Raw genomic sequence first — 15469 nt, 5'->3', positions numbered from 1 at the left:
TATCTAAATTGTTCAATAATTCTTGTTCAATAGTTCTTTAGGCTCTTAGCGACGTCTGAATTGCTTTTACGCTAATCTTGTATGACTTTTCCTTAGTATACTATTCACTTCTTTTCTGTAATTGATCATCTAATTCAAGAAGCATTGAAAACATATAGGAAGAAAGCGACTAGTTCAGCTTTAAGCCGCGACTTTTGATAGCAATTCGTCCCTTCGTGTGCCTGCTTTGGTAAATTTATCGAAATGAATTGATCGCGATGCTGTACACATTTTTACTTCTTTACCGCTTGCAAATATTTATTCTCACATGACGTTCGATCGAGGGCAACAGTTTCAGATATCTTGGCAAGTGTCGCACTAATTATATCACGAAGGAAAAATTCAATACTTTTTACATCTCCCATATTTATACACACGTACAAACTTTTCTGCATATAGAGGTAAATTGAGAGATCTGGTTGTCTGCCTTTAATATTTTTTTTTTATATTCGTTTTTTTTTTTCTCAATTCAAATAAAATGCGGAAGCGGATATGCCGACAGAGAAAAAATGAATTCCCTGAATGACGAACCAACTAGCCTAACACTCCAGTGCAAATAAGTGTATGTGAAGATGCAAAAGAGCTATAAATTCGAGTAGTCAACGGCTTATTTCGACCTTACGATCAGACGATTACAGCCTACGTGCCTGTCTGGAAGTGAAAGCAATCATATAATGGATTCCAGTGTCACTAAGAAAAGGAACGATTTTTTTTTTTTTTTTTTTTTTTTTTTTCAATTTAATTTTAAGATATTAAATAGACTTGAAAATAAAGCTATAAGCACAACCATGCCCAATTTTTGATTTTCTATTTCTTATTCTAGCATAAAATTAAATTGTATTTGCTTCGGTTTGGAAGTAATAAAGAGTAAATCTTGAGGTCGATTGCGCCAAATAAATGAATATAGCTGTGTTATCCATGCAATGACAAACTTTGTTTGTTTACAACTTTATGCGAAAGGATGTCGACATCATTCTACCCCTATATCCATAGCAAAACAAGAAGAGATCGATGGCTTATAACATTCCTGTACAAACATTTAGAGATATAAAGGCACTCATACATGAATGTCTTGCTATTCTACTGGGCTGTAGTGTGTATGCACACAATGCATGTGTTTTTATACATGAATATGTGCGAGGAACGATGCTGCACTAACACATACAATATGTATTTGTAAACTTATGGCTTGTGGGAAATAACCGCATCTGACCTAACCACAAAAGCCTTTGCTGTAGACCGCAATTGAAAGTATGAATGGCGGGCTCTCATCATATGGGTGTATCCATGTGTATGCTTATAACAGAACCAATATTCCTGCTTGTATGTGTGCGTGTGTGTAGGCTTGATTGTATATATATATATATATATATATATATATATATGTGTATATATATATATGAAATATATGTATGTAGGATATGTTTATATATATGCAGAATTTTTTATTATTATTATTTTTTTTTTACTCTGTCTCTTTCTCGCTTTCTCTCTCTCTCTCTGTCTCTCTCTCTCTCTATCTATCTATCTATCTATCTATCTCTCTATCTCTCTCTGTCTCTACAACTGATGACTGCGTCACCTTCATCAAGTGAATTTTTGTAAAATGTTTACCCCGAAAAAAAAAACAACTCGAAAGAGAAGCTTAAACAGGTGTTGACTTGCATTCCGTGTATGCGAAAATCTTGCTATCCCTTATGTACATTTGCACAGCAACTGGCTTTGCTCTCTTACACATAGCTACATGTTTCGTATCTTTTATTTGTTTGCTATAAAGTTTCTTGTCGACTGGTTCTGCTGTTAATTTTATTTAACTTTTACATATTTTATGCAATATTAAAAAATTTTCAATCGTATATATGTGTTTGTAAGTTTTATTAAAACTAAAGATTACTGTAAATATATATATATGTAATGCATACATAAATTATCAATAATCTGATTTCATTTTTCATGTTTAGGTAAAATATTATCCTGTTTAGAGGTAATTTAAGTTACCTTCTCCTTAAATTTTACGTCCTAGGGCTTATCTCCTTTCCATAAAAGAAAAAAAATAAACAATTTTTTTTTATATATGTATAGAGTTGGAAAGGTCCCTGCTTATTCATTACAGTAAGGTAGACTATAGTAAACGCAATTTTGACCTCTTCAGGCGTAAGTTGTTTTATATGATTTTAGAACTGATCGGGTGCACGTAGTCGGAGATTGTCCGGTCTATTCTCGGCTTTTTTTTTCCTTTGCCAAACGTTAAAAATCCAATATCTATGCAACAAATACATAAGCAATTGTTTTTGATATTTTTCAGAAGTGGCAGATCACGCTAATATGGATCGGGTAACTCTAAAGATATCAGATTCAGCATCAGCAATGGCAACAGAAATCTTTTCAGTTCTCTGCATCTCAATTCGCAGCGCAATTGCGTTAGCAAATGCCAACTATATTAATTGCCCGAGAACAAGTGCGACTGCTGTTGTGACGTATAGCCACTACTTAAGACAACCAATCAATACGACGATATCCTAGTTAGTGCAATCATTTCCGGGGCTACTTACAGCGATACAAGTACATACATGCATATACATGTATATCTGGTGTTAGCATTAAATCAAGGTAAGCCGCCACCTGAACAAAAACCCCATACACTTTGTCGACAACGTGAACGAGATAGAAACGGACGCAAAGAGGCGCAGACTGTAGGCTTAACGCATGCATATACATACCTAATACTGCAGAGTGTAATTAGCGAACGGACGCAGCATATGTAAGACATGAGTATCTGATGAAGGAGTATATACCTTTTGTTTCTTTCTCTTTCTCTTTCTCTTTCTCTTTTGTAATATTAGCTGAGCCAGATCGTTGTAAACGCTAGTAACCCGTTAGCTCCGACTTGATAAAACTCAGCTTTATCTGTCTCTAATCACGTCCACAACTGCACGTCTCAAAGGAATGTCTCTCTATTGCATCCAAGACTTTTATTGCAAGGTCAGAAAAAAGGTTTGGAATATATAAGTACGCCCACCATAACCAATAGATTGAACGCACTACGTTTTGACATTTGGCTCCCTTCTACTAAGTAGGCTACAATATTACAACCGGTGCATTTTAAGTTTGGATACTCAGCGAATACTGTAACGGTGTATGTGAAAGCATTGATTTTACTAATGAAAAGTATTGGCACAATTATTTTATATCGCTTAGCCGTCACGCGTTCACCTTAAATCTACTTGAATAGCCTGATGTGACGTTGATGATTTCCCTATAGATCGTGCATATTATTGATATATATCATGAGAATGTTAATCATTTCGCTTATTATCAATTTCATATTAATTAATGGAATGTGTTTAATACAAATATAATTTTAAAAAATATAAAAATAAATAATATTACTATTAAAAAAAATCACAACTTTATCAATTTTTAGGAACTTAAGGAGTAGCAATGACATGATGGTGGAGAGGCGGGGAAACGAGCTTACGAAATATGACTGAAAGGACTTAATATGTCGCAGTTCTTTTCCACACATCGCAATTTTGGTACTCGGTTCTATTTTCCTGCCCTTGGGGTGCGTTAAGATAATCCATATATCCTCGAAGAAGATCATCGATCTGGGCTGCGATTCAAGGTCGATAATGATATTTTGCATACCATTTTGAAGGGGAAGGGGGTGGGGGTGGGGGGCGGTGCATTTATTGTTGAAAATAAAACAAATTTCACTTTATATTAAATTTTTATGCACTATTGCTCTTCTTCTTCTTCTCTCTTCTTTTAGCTTAAAATTACGAACCTCCATAAACAGAAAAACTGCTCAAGCTGATTAAGGCATTTAGGCAAACCATCGACTAGTACGTTAGAGCAGTGAATAGAATAAGTGAAAATCATATTAAAAGAGATAAGACGAAATTCACATATTGCTATGAAAAATGTTATTAGTCCCATTATATATTGGGTTATCTTGGATAAAAAATGCCCCCCTCGTGAATATGAAGGTATAAATTCAGTTTCAAATGCACTTTAAAAATCTTCTGCTAAATCCAACGAAATCACGTATCGGTTATATTTTTTTATGTACGTAAATAAACATTTGATTATTCATACGTATACGTAATCGTGTAGCTCATGTTTATATGCATTTTCCTTATGCTTTCGTAAAAGTCTGTGAAACAAAATACCAAAATTTCATTTAAGATTTCGTATGAGCCTTTCAAATGGAAATGATATCCTCCAGCATACGGAGTCAATAGTGATATATAACAACGGCAAGCAACAGCAACAAAATAAATGCAACTATAACCCCAGCACAAATACCCAAGCAACCTAACACACATACATAAACATTTGCACAAGAAAACAATTGTATACGTACGTATGCTTGTATATACAATAACATTAAGTAAAGAATGTATATGGGTGAGTGCATTACACATACATACATACATACATAAGGTCAACAGAATTAAAAACAAATAATTTAAAAAAAAAAAAAAAAAAAAATACATAAAAAAAAAATACAAAAAAGAAGAAAGCACATATATACACGCAGGGAGGAATATGGTGAACAAACTATAAAAAGAAAAATAAGAAACAAGTGAAACGAAAGCAATGAGTGCGAACGACCGTGCTGTTTTCGTTGTTCGTTGTTATTTGGGGATAAATTTTTGTATCTTTTTTTTTTTAAGTATTTTATTGTACACCTTGGAATGAAAACTTATGGTTGATATAAACTCAAAAGTATACACTATCAGTAGAATGCACACAAGCACGTAAACAAGCACATAGACTCTGCGTATAAGTCGTACATAAGCTCACCTCAAACATGACTAGAGGGATATGCAGCGGAACATACCACAGCAATATTGGTGTTGTTTTTGTCTTTTTGATATACGAAAATGCGTGTAAGACACGCACATTCCTATGGATATGCACACACGCGCGTATATAGATATATATAAATATATATGCACTTACACACACACACACACACACACACAGATACAAGTATAAATATATTTTTATTTATATTTTTTATATATATATATATATATTTTTTTTTTTTTTTTTGCAGTTACAACTATTGTCTACCTTAGTGCAACACATTCACGTTACTGATGTTTTTGTAATGTTGCTTTAGGCTTGTTAAAAGTTATATTCTGGAAAAGACACAAAGGTCTTAAGGATTATTTCTACATGTTTTCTTTCATTGCTATATACCGTTCAATGCATGTCTGCTTGTGTATTTCGTGCTTGTCAGTATACGTATTAAGCTCGACTTTCTCATGTAAGTTTTATGGCCAACCTTTCTATATGGAACGCTTAAGCTCTCGCACGCAAAGTGACAAAGCATAAGTGTTGTTTTGACAACGCAACAATGTATGAGTTTATAAACCTACAAAGTTACATATGTGTAGGTGCGCCCGTTTATTTATGTGATTCCATTTAACAACAGCCAACAGCAGCCGACAACTGCCAACAACAGGTAACAACAACTGGCAACAACTTTTGAAAGCAACATCAACTTTTACCTCAATTCAGTTTGAAATAAAATTAAACGGTTTGTCTTTCTTTAAGAACGTATGAGAGGGCATTTAGTGATAATATGAACCGTTTCGAAAGTTAACAAATTTCGACTTGATGCCACATCACGTCTACTTTTTAGAATTTTCAATTAAATTTGTATGTTTGCGTATATATATGTATATTCATTTGCTTATCCATATATATACATATATATATATTTATCTTGTGGCTGATATCTGTGTAGTTGTTTAAGATCATTCGGACAAGAACAGGAAAGCCTCTAACTAACTAACTAACTAACTAAGTAATCAATTTATTATACTAACAGAATTTTGTCGTTTGTTATTGTTAAGCGAGTTATTCTTCACGATTTATTTCCATCGGAATGCTTTATTTGTCGTCAAATCGATTAACTGTACTTGATTTACTCCTAACTGTTTATATTCAAAGTAGAAATTTCTCTAAGTAGTAAATATTAATAACAATGAATGGTGAGATTATTACATATATTAAGACGTAAGATATTTCGGAATTTAATTTATGCTCTCATGTAAATTGTAATAAAAATTTAATTAAAAAACTTTCTAACAAAGCAATTAACATTCACAGTCGCTACGAATGTGAGAAGGTACTTACACTACTTTTCCTCATTTTCAATTTTAAAGGGTTTCATCCACTTGGCATTCGGTGAGGCAACTATCTTTTGCCCAGTCAGCTCAAGTCCATTTCCTTTTTTATATTATTTACTTACTTATGTAGCTTATCTCCATGATCTTCAAACGTTTTGCTACAAATGCATTTTTAATTCTTTAAAATTTTATATCTTTTGCTAATAACAGCATAGTAGAGCAACAGTTTAAAAAAAGAAACTTTTAGAAGAAGTGAAACTTAGTGAGGTTTATACAAAGTATTTTCAAAGCGGCACTGCATGTTCCTTTACTTTACTTACTTTGCGCTACGATTTACTGACATTTGCTTTAATTTTTTCTGACATCGAAACGAACTGACATACTCACGTGCGTTCATTGCATTTAGTTTCATGCGAATAAAACACAAAAGTGCAATGAGTGAAGGAAACATTGGTATCGCGCACGATAGTGTTAATAATGACCCAAATTGAACGTTCTAAGAAACTGGATATCTCTGTGCCGTACGTCGCGTAATGTTAAGAATTAAAGATAAAGAGTCTTCACGTATAACGGAACTTTGCTGCAAGCATTCCAAGCCACATATATTGAGGATGATAATGGATTACTTGGGAAATTATCTTTTGCCAAGACGAAGTATTTTTTAATCAATGGCTTGTCTAGGTTAAGTAAATAATTTCGCCTTAGGTACTCCTCTTTTGTATGATATGGCAGCGGAAGGAATACTAGATGTTCAAGGCACTGCCTATTGTCAAACGTCATTTTTAGTGCGCAGTTAGTTCATTTCAATCATGTCTGTTTCCATCAACGAGTCCAGTCGACAAAAACAAAAAAAAAAAAAAAAAAACCAAACGATTGTCGAAAAATTCGACTTAGCCAAGGCGGGGATATAATATGGAGCGTATTTAAAAAGAAATCTTTTCACTTTCGATTTTTTCGAGGTAGAGTTTCGTCCGTCCGTCCGTCAATCGGTTAGTTAATCTGCATGCAGACTGCATGCATTGGTGTCGATTACACGTTTAGTATTCTTTACATTTCCCTTTCATGGCACATTCATGAAATCGGAAAGTTCCAAGCTAATATTTTATTTTTCTACGTTCTGTGTTGTCTTTACATTTTTTCTTCCTCTTCCTCTTCCTCTTCCTATTCCTATTCCTCTTTTTCTTTCTATTCCTATTCCTATTCCTTTTCCTTCTTTACTTAACCATTTACAAAGTTTTTGCTCATTTTCGTTTTTAACAGATTTTTGGTATTTGATGTCAGTTTATTTTCTCTTTAATACAGTCTCTGTGTGGATTACTATTTCAAGTCTCCTTACCAAGAGCTTATCTTGTGCTTGTATATGTGCACGCATATAAATGTGAACGTATGTATCTATAGAACTGTTAAGGTGTCTTTGTGTGAAGTATGTTAAGTGTGTTGATTTTTGGGATTTTTACTTTGTTTAGATTTTGACATTTATCGTTAACTTTCAATTGTCGAGTATCAAGTGGTGACTTATGCTTTTTCATTCTATGGGAATCTCTCTTTCCCTCTCTCTCTCTCTTTCTCTCTTTCTCTCTCTCTCTCTTTCTCAGTCTATTTTTTGTTATTTATGCAATAGATATATATATACATCGTCGTCTTTTTCTTATATAAACAAGTTTTAAGGAAGATTGCTTTGTAATTGATTTAATTTATGGAAGTTTAGAAAATTTAATCTTTTCATACGAAATCTTAAAGTCATTTTAACTAAATTGTCATATTAATGTCACAGATTTTAAGATTATCGAAAAACTAATACACAATAATATATCTTTGTGTCTCTGCATAGCATATACATCTCAACTTTATATAAAGTTTAAAATTTTGATTTCATCAATTAGTTAGCTTGTATTGAAGTATCGATTTTCCGCTTTCCGAGGCGATAATAATTATAAGAAAAGTTTCAGTCTAGTTGGCCTATTTACTCGGCCTGCTTGTTTAGGTGAAATAACAAATTTTGCATTCATTACGTTCCGGAATCATTAGGGAAACCATTAACATTTAGTACCTTTCAGAAAACCATTAAAGCTCAGATAAGTTTAACAGAAGTACTAGCGTTAATATATATGAATTTTATATCAAAAAAGCATAGACAAAAAATGCAGTAGATTACTGCAACAGTTCGTCATAGCGATATTAGTATGTGGCGAAGAAACTTGTACTTGTACAAGCGACACTTAAACTTTCTGAATAAAAAGTGTATCGCAGATTAACCAACAAGACCAACCAAGAAGTAAAGATTTGCAAATCATGCCAAGTTATTCGCACTATTTTTGACTGTTCTAATGAATGACAAGGTCGCACAGATTTTTGAAAAGGAAATCCCGCATCTCTTATCGTGAAACTGAAGATATTAAGACTGATTCATAAAGCAACCTGCACTGATAATATAATACAAAAAATCCGTCTTATTCTCCTCAAATCAACATCAAAAGAAGCTTGAAGTAACGTTTAGCCCTCTCCCCGTCCTCTCCCCGTCACTTAGACATAAGTACCCGTATAGCAGAGCAAGATTTGATGTATGCATACAATTTTCTCCAAGTGGGCCTACTGCTGCAAGGTTGTTAAATACATTGTAAATATAGTTGACTTTCACTCTTAGTCGCATTGCTATCTAAGGTTGAGTTTTATTACCACTTTTAGTGGTAAAATTTCGTTCTCAAACAGTGCAGTTTTGAGAGCTTGAATATAAGACTTCACTATCCCACTATGGTATGGCTTTGTTCATCTTATATCCTTAAAAACCCCCCTTGTTCAATTCCCTTGCATTTGTATGCTTTCGATTGCTCCAAATTATAAACTAAGTCTTACAAGAGATTTTCATGAAAATTTCTATTCAACTGATGCAGCCTATGAACCCAAGTGTGGTCCGGATGAATTGATAGATACGTATAATGGCCATGTAATAAAACAAAATATCACGCAAGGGATGCGATTGGAACCTATCAAATGTAATATACAAATATAGTTATATAACAATCATATCATCGGCATCATAAATTAAATAAGTAGTAACAAGTAATCACGCTACGTGATATGTTGGTCTTACAGTCAACAGACCTAATCCATCCATCTAAACAAACCAAAAAACAGAGAAACTCTTAACAACAAAATTTTCCTTCCATGCAGACAAAAAATGAAAAGTCGTTTGATCGCATCCAACTTGGTATTGGAAGATTTTACGAGACGTTTGACTACCCTTCGACCTGTTCGACAAACGACTTCTTATGTAAAGTCGATTATGTTTAAATGTCGGCTAGCAGTGATGTGAGATATAGGCAGGTATTGATAACTATTGACGAATGCCGCCATCAGGCACAACTGTGTCGAAGCCAGGGTGACGCCGTGCAAGCTAACAAAAGCTGCAGATAATTACAAGTCTTAGTTGAAGGACATTACACAGACTTATGTTATAACACAATATCATCAAATCTACATTCGATTTATGCCGTTATTGAAGACAATCCACTTAGACAGTCTTATTCCATATTGCAGTCGTCGATTAAGCATCTATCAGTGCGCCATACATTGTCATTACCGTTGTTAGCATCTGCCCTAAGGCCAGATGTGTTGATTTTCACAAATATTTGAGATGGAACGGAACGTGACTGTTAGCACGTCACCGTGCTAATATGTGAGAAATAGCAATTTGCTCCCTGGGATATTATCGATCTTTGTTGGTCATTCGAGACCAGACTATTGATGAACTGTGAATTCGAACTATTACGCTCGTCCATCATGTTCTAATATATCGGGTCATAAGTGGCCTTATTAATAGGCCGTTCTTCTTGGAAAAAAAGCCTTTGAAAGATGACGCCGATCTCTTAAAAACGAATGACTATGAAAAACTTTCGCCCAAGCGAGATAGCGACTTCTTAAGTCTTAGGCGTGGGGAGAAAATCAGTTTGCTTGGCAGGCGAATGTCTTTTGGTTGGATATCTGATGAAAATTGTCTGCGATTTGTGAAGATTGACTTTCTGTTTCCTATATGAAGTATATTTGGCGAACCGTTACGCTGTTGCTTTAGCGGGACCTGACCTGTCGAGAAGTTGAAAATCTTGTATATTTAAAAAATTGTTTGACGCATTGTCGAAGATGGCCGGCTTCTAGGCTGCTTTTGAGTCGAAGGAAGCTGCGACTGATTTTTGTATTGGTTTCTCTGCTGCTATTGTTATGTCGTCATTATAATAATTTACTATTTGGTTGAAGGAGGTTTTCTTTCCAAAATAAGCATTGGTGATAGCATATTTCTCATTCAGTGCAGTGTCAAAACGTCTTTGCTAGAATTTTGCCGGTTGAAAAAAAGTTCTCCGCCTGCTGCTTTTCTCTGAGTTTGTATGCGTAGTCTTTCGCAGAGAATGAAGCTACATAGGGCCCGAAAGTTCAATCTCAGCGATTTCTGTAAAAAGTAGCCCCATATTTGTTTTCATGAGATTTTTACACTTTTGCTTTTATTGCAAAACCCTTAAGATTAGCCACGTAAATCCTAATGACTCGCTTGTTGTTAACATTTGTCGATATCGGATATTAAGAAGGGGGAGAAATTATGGTTGCAACTCTTCCTGTGAGCATGGAAAGAGAGCGCAAGAGAGAGTATTTACAATCTTGGTACCCTTTGGGGAGAGTCAGCATGCTTTGGTCAATGTTTCACGAATGCTCCTTCTATCATACGTACTTGTGTTCGCAATCAAATTTTATCTTCTCATGTAATAACATGTGTTATTACAAATGAGATGTTGAAACAACCCAGCAATTTTCACAAACTGCTTGTCATATAGTGTTGATCTTACGTATAGATCTGTTAAAGGAAAAGTTGGCCAACTATTTCAATCTTGCTTGAGTATATAGTTATTTAGAATCGCTGTGTATTATAGCAGGCGTTCTATATGTGAGTGTTCTACAATCTGCTTGGTATCAAAGTGAACAATTGTGGACAATATCTAGTCATCTGAACACATATGCAAGTTCAGAAAAGTAAAAAACATTGTAGCGTGTCACGAGCCACCATTGAATACCTTACGCAACTTTGCTTAACTTCTTAACTTGACTTTCACAGTAAGGCGTTATATGGAAAGCAATTGTGACTATCTGCATAAGTGTTGCTCTTGATTGAATTCAAAAATTTAAGATGTATAGACAGACAAGCTTAAGTCAATTGATAAAGTGATTCGGAGCCGGCCTGAATAAAAGGTGAACTTAGCTCACGTTTTTCTCCGCGCAAACTTGATATACCCATGTATCATGTATCAATGGTATAGGATACAAGAAAAATAATATTAGGTGGTTGTGTTAGTTTCGATAGGCGATTTCTGCGAGTGAAAATTATGAAGATATTGGACGTACTGTAGTGTCTATACAATGGTTGAATTCGACGCTTTTGACCTTCCTCTACATAAAATAACGGTTTTCCTTTAAATATTATTGATTTTTTCGGCGCACGGCGACGCTAATCGTTGAGCACTCAAAATCCTCTTACTTCTAAGTTCATTCCTTTTTTTGGTCTGTTTGAAAAAATCTGCTACAGAGGATTATGGAGGTTGTTGTTCCATCATTCCCCAATTGTAGATTTTGGCAGCGATGGTTTACGTATCGCCAAATGAATTCATTGAAAATGTCATATTTTGGTCACTTATTGCAAGAGTTGTCCAGGCTGCATTGGTGCAGCTCGAATGGCAATTTCTGCCAGACACAGCATATTCACCGGACATGGCATCTCCTGATTATCAGTTGTTCAGGTCGGTATAGCATGGTTGAGCTGGCACGCGGGCTTGCAAAGTTGAAGGAGTGCGAACATTGGTGATCGCTGCCAAACCAATATAAGTTCTTTCGTAAAGATATTGCCATGTTACCAAAAATATGTAAAATATTGTAGAAAATGATCGAAACTGTTTTGAGTAATACATAGTGTACGAATGTTCCACAGTGGATGCCTTCGTCAAGTGAAAAAACTATCACAATTAACGCAACCTCCTAACATTATACATACATATGCTGTAATAATATCACGGTTTAGCTAAAACAAGATTATTCATGATTTGACCTTGGTATCTCATACGGCAAAAATCATGTTAAAATATATATGCCATTAAATTAATTTATATAGTGTTTATATATGCATTAACCTTTCGCTTATTTAAAATTTTTTCGAGTAATGGTTTTTTATTTATTTTTTATTTTGTTGTCAATTTTCAATTTTCTCTTCTCTTTTGTATAAAATGGCTTTAACTGGTAAAAGTGTTAAAGTTAATGTATTTACATACATACAAATCCATTTAGAAAGTTTGCGATAAAAAATTTCATTTCAAAAGTTAATATTTTTGTTGTTATTATGGTTGTTGGTTTTCTTTTTTTCTGAGTTTTTTTTTTTTTTTTGTTGCTTAGTGCACGTGCTGTCGCAATTCTATGCTGGCGGGGTGTTACGAAAGCAACAGTAAACAAAACAAGAGTAACAGTAACAACATAACTAAACATAGAATATGAAAGTGTTTGGGCGATACGCTTTTCCCAGTCAACCTTTTTAAATTGCTCATGTGTTGACGTGAAGTGCAACTGTTATTGTAAATAGCGTGTAAAAATTTCCGTCATCTTACAGATAGACACTTTTTATTGTAATCTCTGTTGATGTATATGAGCAAAAATGGGCAACAAGTTTTTTTCGGTTTTTTAAAAATAAGAATTAAATAAGTCATAGTTGATATTTTGTATGTATGTAATTGCAAGTATATATATCATTAATTATACATATATTTTAAAATTTATTTCTTAGTTCATTTACACCCTAATAACTTTACTATCATTAAAGTTGCATTCATAAAATGCCTTCCATGCAAAGTTGTTCATAGAAGTGCACATGCTCGTAGGCCATACTTACATCGCAAAGACTTATCGTCAGTCTTAAATTACTCTCTACTTTTTATCTTAGTGTAGTGTTATTTGTGCGAATGTATGCAACACCACGAAAGGACTTACGACAGATTTATTTAATATTTTATACCTTCTGAATCGATCTAAGCTTTTGCGTCTAAGGTTTTGACTCAAGGACATACCTTATTAAAAATAAATTGCACTGAATCATGATCGCGAACCCAACCCATATAAAGCCTAACATCGTAAAAGTCGTTAGGTTTAAAAAAAAAAAAACTTGCAAGTTTTAAGCTTTCTAGACAAACGCACAATAAGTAACAGTAGTTCCGATATTCTAAATGCTGTGCAATGCTGACAAAATATATACGTTCAAAGAGGTGTTCTCAACTTGCATGCGACTGCGGGCGTGTTCTTTGATCGTTTTGACCTACTTTCAACACCAACATATGCATAAGAATGCTTCAAGGCTTCTACCCAACTCGGCGGCAATAACTTAATTTTTGCCGGCGAGGCAATGTATACCACAAAAATTACAAAAACAGACAGAAGTTTAGAAGAACGAATGGACATATTTCAAAATTGAGAATTCAAAAAGGTTTGTATCTTTTCCCGTCAACAACGGCGGTTGACATTGAAGGAATAGCATACCTTTGTATTTGATTTGTGCAATAAATTGAAAGTGACATGAAAACTACTTTGTCTGTCCTTCTCTGTATCTTTCTAACGCTAATTTTACGAGCACCATTTAGTGAATTTGAATGACGTTTCGCACAGTGGTTGCAGTGTTTTTTGGCCGTCCCGAAAGTTTATTGGCAGGCAAGACGACATGGCCGCGTTTCAATGCGACGTATTAAACGATGGTGCAGGGTTCCCACAAATAGCATCCAAAGAGCCCTATTTGTTGCGTTTGTAAAAGAGTCCTCACATCAACACCGTCACATAAATGCGGTGAGTACTTGTTAATGGACGCGAAAACATACTCTACAGCTTTGATCTGTATGCTCAGGTGAGAGACTTTTCAGTGAACCAGTGAACATATGCATTAACGAATATGCCCAGCGAACAAGACAAGTCGGGGTCATTGCCCAGCCATCCTTTACTGTCCGCGACTAAGAGTCTCGATAGAATCCTGAAAGTGCCGGTTCTACATGCGAATGGAATGTGATCCATTCACTGTAATGGCTACGATTGCCAAAAAACTTAAATAAGTTTGAAAAAAGTCTGAATTACCGCCCATATCACAATAATATATTCACATATAAAATATTGATCTTAAGCATATTAACAACATTTATCGGATGCACACTTATTAAGGCGCATAGGCGTATAGGAGATGCATATCAAAGATTCATCCTAAAAGTCGAATTTTTCTTCTTTTTTTTTTTTCTTGTACAGCAATGAGTTTTTCCTGATGAGCAGCAGTTTGTCTTTAACTTCGCATTTCCGTAATGCTTTCTTTGTAGGAATGGACGGCCGATTGCATTCATGGGATTTGCAAAGTGTAAGACTGTTCATTTAACAAAAACAAAAACAATTTAAAGAAATTCTTAAAATTATTCTCGCAAATTAAAATATGTTTGTTTTCTTATACAACAATTAACGCTGAACGCACAAATAATTTATAATAATTTTACTGAATTTTATGTTTACGCAGTACAACTATGACAATTTCCAGACTCTTATTCTTTCACTGCACTTTAATTACCCGAAAAGTTGTAAAACGAATACAATGCAAACAAGATATGAATTTTAATTTTACTCGCGTACTGTATGTTTAACGCAAGTGTGTCAGGCTAGACCGCAATTTTTTTTTCGTTTTTAATAAATATTTTAATGCGCGTTTATTTGTATGTAAATTGTATATGTATACAAAATATACACACATAACATACATACATACATACATACATACATACATACATAAACGCACACAGGCGCACGCATGCATGGACATATGCATGCTGATATATAAGTTATGAAATTTTTCCATTTATGTCATTATCGAAGGTATTTTAATCCATCAAGTAATTGTTTTCTTCTTGTTTTGCTGCTCTTTCCTTACCAAGCACGTAAAATGAAGGAAGTCGTGAAAAACAACAAAAAAAAAATAGAAAAAAAAAATTAAAAAGAAACGGAACAAGAACGCAACATCATCATGTTCTTTTGTTAAAAACAGCTGCAACATATGCACACATGCTCAAACCGTACCATACAAATGTGCATTGCACACAATAGCTAGCACACGTGAACACATATATGGATACGTATGTGTATGCAATATTTTGCTACTCAACATTAAAGTCACATTGTAAAGCAGTAACAACGTATATATATGTATGTATTTATATATATATATATATATATATATATATATATAT

This window comes from Glossina fuscipes, unplaced genomic scaffold, assembly GCF_014805625.2.
Source record: "Glossina fuscipes isolate IAEA_lab_2018 unplaced genomic scaffold, Yale_Gfus_2 0, whole genome shotgun sequence".
Taxonomy (NCBI): Eukaryota; Metazoa; Arthropoda; class Insecta; order Diptera; family Glossinidae; genus Glossina; species Glossina fuscipes.
Note: the sequence above shows the minus strand (reverse complement) of the source record.